This window comes from Tachyglossus aculeatus, chromosome 27 (genome assembly GCF_015852505.1).
Source record: "Tachyglossus aculeatus isolate mTacAcu1 chromosome 27, mTacAcu1.pri, whole genome shotgun sequence".
NCBI classification, from domain to species: Eukaryota; Metazoa; Chordata; class Mammalia; order Monotremata; family Tachyglossidae; genus Tachyglossus; species Tachyglossus aculeatus.
Genome location: NC_052092.1, coordinates 6,021,298 through 6,027,297, shown reverse-complemented (window position 1 = coordinate 6,027,297; position 6,000 = coordinate 6,021,298).

The following is a 6,000-nucleotide window of genomic DNA, read 5'->3' as shown; positions in this document are numbered from 1 at the left end:
CAATCCACGCTCAAATTCGAGCATGCTCAGTCCACACTCAGGGTGGAGCATGCTCAGTCCGCACGGCCCGCCTGAATTTGACAGAACTTGGAGTCTGCAAAAGTCTGAAAGGACTCATGAGACTGAAGAACACCGTGGCAAACCAGAACACTGGGCGAGGGCACCCTGAATAATGAGGTTCCTTGCCAGGGGGGATGAATGCTGGCGGGAAACCAAGTCACAGGTTCCAGGATAACAGAGCAGGGCTGGCGAGAAACTTTTCTTTATCTCCATTCACGGCAGGGCAAGGGCATGGCCTGAGTGGATTCTGGGAGGTGACAAACTGGGCAGGGAACAGTTTTCCAAGGCTCTTTTCCAAATTTAAGATTCATTCTCAGGGATTCTCCCTACAAGGCTGTCCGTGAAGCGGTTAAGGAGCAGAAGAATCTTCATGTGGAAGAATTACTTCTGTTTCTTCAACGGCTCCCCACTGGTAGAGGCCAATGAACCATTGGTCCCGGGACTGCAGCCCGTCTCCGCAATGACCACTCCTCCCTGTCAGGGCAGGCACTCTTTCATTCGTTTAATCACATTTATTGAGCGCTTTCTGCGCATGGCGTACTATATTACACGCTTGGGAGAGTACAAGACAACAATAAACGGACACATTCCCTGCCCACAACGAGTTTACAGTCTATGGGGGAGACAGAAATTAATATAAATAAATAAATGACAGATGTGTACCTAAGTGCTGTGGGGTTGGTGGGGGGATGAATAAAGGGAGCAAGTCAAGGTGATGAAGAAGGGAGTGGAAAAAGAGGAAAGGAGGGTTTAGTCAGGGAAGGCCTCTTGGAGGAGATGGGCCTTCAATAAGACTTTGGGGGGTGGAGAATAATTGTCTGTTGGATATGAAGAGGGAGAGCGTTCCAGGTGGGGTGGATACAAGGTAATCTGGTTGGACACAGTCCCTTGTCCAACGTGGGGCTCAGAGTCTCAATCCCCATTTTACAGATGATCCCCATTATACAGATGAGGTAACTGAGGCCCTGAAAAGTGAAGTGACTTCCCCAAGGTCACACAGCAGACAAGTGGCAGAGCTGGGATTAAAACTCATGACCTTCTGACCCATGTTCCAAGCCCATGCTTTCTCCACTATACCATGCTGCTCTTGAGCAGGGTAGAGAAATTGGGCCACTTCTCCTCTCCAGCCTTCCGGATGCACCTGTGGAAGTGGAAAGGAGCTGCCATAGGAACCAGAGTGACAGGGGCCAGAAGGCGGAGATTGTCCAGTGGGTTGATTTTGGGAACCGTTCAGGAGGGGAAAGGAGCAGCCTCTGAGTCAGAGAGGAGAGGGAGGAGAAGGCTACAGTATTTGTGGAAAAGAGTGTTTTAAGGACAAGCTGTGTCATGGACCAGCTGGGTCTGGGCAGAGACTAGAAAGAGCCCGGAGAGGCACTCGGTAGCGGAGATTTTGATCGTGTGTCTGAGGGCGATCTAAATGGCTATTTAAGTATCTGGAGCAGACGGTGACAAAGAGAGTTCCGGGGCAGAACGGTACAGGATATTTTGGTGGGAGGCACACCAGCGGAAGAAAGAAATTAGACAGTGACTTTTGGGACGATTTCAGAGTGAGAGGGAGAAAGATGAAATGTTCAGAGAGGAACACTTTTCTATCCCTGAGTTACCAGAGCCTTTCAAGGGGAGCTATTGTCCGTGCTTCACTGGGGTAGAGAGAGGATAGAGGGAGACAAAGAAAATGACACAGGGAAAGAGACAGAGATGGAGGGAGATGAGACAGAGGCAGAGGAAGAAGAGAAGCAAAGACAGAGATGGAGCAGAGAGAAGGGAGGTCAGGTCAAGAGGAGGGTGCAGATGAAGAGAATTCTTCTCTTAATTTTAATTGAGACACTTATTGAGCCCTCATGTGACCCGGCACTGACAATCCACCATCCTATCTCTTCTCTCCATCTCTGGATTTTCCCAGTGACCCAGCACAGATTAGCCAAGACCCCTGACTCTTCCTCTCCATCCCTGATTCTCCCCCAGTGACCCAGCACAGACCATCCTGACTCTCCCATCTCCATACCTGACTCTCCCCCAGGGACCCAGAAGGAACCAGCCAACACCCCCGACTCTCCAGAAGAAGACCATTCCAAGATCATGTGGGCTTGTGTCTAAGGAGCGTGGGAAGGTGTTTGGCTCCCAATCTGGGTCCTGCCTGCTGGGATGCCCTGCCTGGCCCTGGCCCTCAGAGAAGGAAAGCGTGACAAGCACCCCGACTGGCATTGGGGGGGACCTGGAACGGAGCAGGGCCCCGGTGATTGTTCTAGAATAGTGTGGGGCAGAGGTCAGCTGGCACAGAGCAGGACACCCGTGGTTCTTCCTGGGCTGGTGATCTGATCGCATTGCCAATCATTGGCTCTGATGTCCAGATCAGGGCCAGGGGAAGTGGGACAGGGACCTTGGAGGAGGGGCGGGGCCCATGAAGGAAGGAAGAGGACCGTAGGGGAGGAGCAGGGCCCACTGAGGCGGGGCAGAGACAAGGGGGAAAGAGTAGAGCCCATAGGAGAGGGGGCGCTCAGGGGGAGATGGTGGAGAAGTGTTGGAGGGGGAGAATTTCAGTGCTGAGGTGGGAAGCAAATGTACCGAGATATTTTGAGGACTCAATTTGGGCTTCAAGTTAAACGCACCGAACGTGATGAGTCAGAAGTTCGAGAATCACTTGAGATTTTGAGAGTCGGTGGGTTGCCCGGGAGACGCAGACGTTGGGGAGATGGTGGGTGGTCGCCGATAAACGCTGACATGGCCCGGCGTGTGGGTGGGGGGATCTTAGCCCTGCCCAGAGGGATCACGCTGGAGCCAGTTGGGACTGGAGTGGATCCTCCCAGGGTGCAAAAGGGTGGCGAGCACCGGTGGATGGGGCCACCGAGCTCTGAATTGAGTGCCTGCTGTGGGCCGAACACTGTACTGAGCACTTGCCCAGGATAAGGCACTGTCCTGAATGCCTACCCAGGGTAGAACACTGTACTGGGTTTCTGGGAGAGCCCTCATTACTCCCTTGGTTGGAATCTGAGGTAGAGGTGGTGAGAAGGGACGTGGGCATAGCAGAGATGGGGGAGGATCCAGATGAATCTGGCCCTCAGCCTTCCGGCCTAATTTATGCCACCTGATGGTCGAAGAGTCGGGAGGGCTGGGGCTCGCTGACCTGCTCTGCCACTGCTCAACTGTGCGGCCGCCGACCAGCCGCCTCACACCTCTAGGCTTCCGTTCTCTCCCGTGTTCAAAGGGGCTCTGTGACTGTAGCTGGAGTCCAACCCTAAGCTCAGACCTCTACCCCAGCGAGGCAGCTAATGAACTTCCTTCCCATCAGCACACGAGACTCGCAGCTTGCTTTCTCTAAACCGCTAAAGTTGCCTGTCCCTCAGCAGCCTGCTTTCTCTAAAGGCACTAATGCCTGTCCCTCCAGAGCTTGTGTAGGTGCTTGTGCTGCGTCTACCTGTCTACCGTTTGACTGGCCTGGCCACCTTCTCAGGTCCCACCAGTCAAAACGTGGTTCCTTGCTCTGTTAAGAGAGGGCAGACAGATCCTCAGGGTGGCTTGGCCATTCTTTGGGGACCCCAGACCCCGTGGCCCCTCTGTGCGTCAGCTGGGCGGGTGAGGGGGCCTCCGGGAGGGGCCGTGGGGGTGTCAGAGGTGGAAGAGAGCGACTGTGGGGAGAGACCGAGAGAGAGAGAGACTGACTCCCCCTCAATCCAGGACCCTTTGAGTTGGTCCCTCCCGAGATCCCCTCCCACTCTGTGGTCCAAGACTCCTCGTGATAACTGCAGGTTTTCGGTCCCACGATGGTCCCGCTCAACCAACTACTGTTTCCAAGCTGCCCCAGAGCACTCCAGGCCGGGGCCTCTGACGCCCCATCGGCCCGGCTGGAGAGACAGAGCGGAAGGGCCTCCCTGCCTCGAGTCCCGCCACTGTGACCGCTGCGGCTGCTGCTGGCCGTCGCCAACCTGTCCACTCTGCCCGATGCGGTGCCCTGGCAGAAACCCGGGGTCCTCTCCAGGCCGGGCCTATCCTCCTCCCACAGCCTTACGAGGCCCCGAGCGTTGGCCGGGCGCGTTCTCCGAGAGCCGGTCGCTTTGTGCCGCACATCAGGGAGGAGGCAGGCGGCGGATCGCCTGCATCACAGGCCAAGGTTGAAGAGATGAACGGGGATGAATCACCGGCGTTGGATGAAAGGCCATATTATGTGAGGGAGCAGGAGAAAGGGAGAAGGGAGTGGGAGGGGCAGCGAGCTCCTCTTTACCCGCCACAAAGCAGCGTATTCACCGCCCGGCGTTCGCCGAGGCGAAGGCGGGCAGAAGAGCAAGGAGGAGGGGAGGGGACATTTGGCAAGAGGGGAAGGGTCCCTGGATGGACGCCCGCCTGGCCAGGCTGGGGGCGAGAGGGGGCACGAAAGGGATTAGGGTTGGGGGTGCCAGAGGGGTTGGAGGGCAAGGTGGGCCGTGTGGGAGGGGGAGAAGGAAGCAAGGGTGCTGGAACTGTAAACTCGCTATAGGTAGGGAACGTGTCTGTTCATTCTGCTGTATTGCACTTTCCAAGCCCTTAGTACAGTGCGCTGCACAGAGTAAGCCCTCAAAAAATACAATTGATTGATGGATTGATTGGGTTGGGGAGGAAAGGTCACGGGGTCAGGAGTCAGATGTGGCGAGGGAGGAAAGGTTACGAGGTCAGCAGTGGCTGGGGGCGAGGGGCAGCTTTGCTGTTGCTGGAGCTGCTGTTGCTGCTAAGCCAGTTTGAGGACAAAGCCGGCAGCTTCCGGCCCCAGCCCCTAAAAGGTGGAGTTCAGTCACTGGCAAATTTAGAAACGAATCTTGCCCCTCTCCTGGTTCACTCCTCAGACCGGGGCCTCCTCAGATATCTTTATCATTTGTCCAGCAGCAGCAGATGTGCTGAGGCTCACTTCGGAAATGCCCCACACTCAGTCCCACAGCATCTATGTACATATCTGTAATGTATTTATATTAATGTCCGTCTGCCACTCTAGACCGAAAGCTTGTCATGAGTAGGAACATGTCTACCAACTCTGTATTCTCCCAAGCCCTTAGTACAGTGCTCTGCACACAGTAAGCATTTAATAAATATAATTGATTGACTGACTGACTCTTGCTGGAGCAGCCGAACCCCCAGAGCCTGCCCCTGGTTCCAGGTAAAAAGACTCTTCACAGCCGAACTAGAGAATGGTTTCCTCTATTACAAACAAACAAAAACACAACTTCTGGAGGAGAGCCTAGTACTTCTCTTAAATCCCCTGCAGCCAGGAAGGCCACTGCAGACCCTAAGAAAATCTAGCCCTACCTTTTGGTGATGGTCCATATGCTCATTTAGGTAGAGAGATAGATAGATACAGAGAGAGAGAAAGTTAGGTGGATGGATGAATGAAGGAGTGAATGGACAGATAAATGAAGAAATGAATGGATAGGTAGACAGATTAATAAATGAATGAATAAATGGATGGCTGGGTGGATAAACAGATGATGGATAAATGAACGAATTAATATATAGATAAATGAGTGAATAATCAGATTAATATCTGGATGGACAGATGGGTAGATGGACAGAGAAGAGTGATTCGAGCTACCGGGAATCAGAACTAGCGAGGCTTATCCCCATTCAGTGGGAGCCTCCAGGTCCGCCCACTTCCGAAGACACACGTGTATGTTCTGTGACGTGACATGGGACGGACGGTCACATGCACAGTGACTGCAACATGACTTTTGTCCCACCGTGTCAGTCAGAGTGTCATCAAGACCCCCCCCCCCCACCACGAGGCAATTCCCCGTGGCCGTTCACAGCAGGACCCTGAAAGAGACCACCCAGAAGAGACCCAAGGGACCCAAGTCCTCTGCCCCCCTGAACCCAATTCCAGTTCCTGAAGAGAGCAAATGCCTTCAGACTGCAGGCCTGGGATGCAGAATCGGGGAACGATCTGCCCTCGGCCTGAGCGGGTCCCGACTCTTCCCTTAC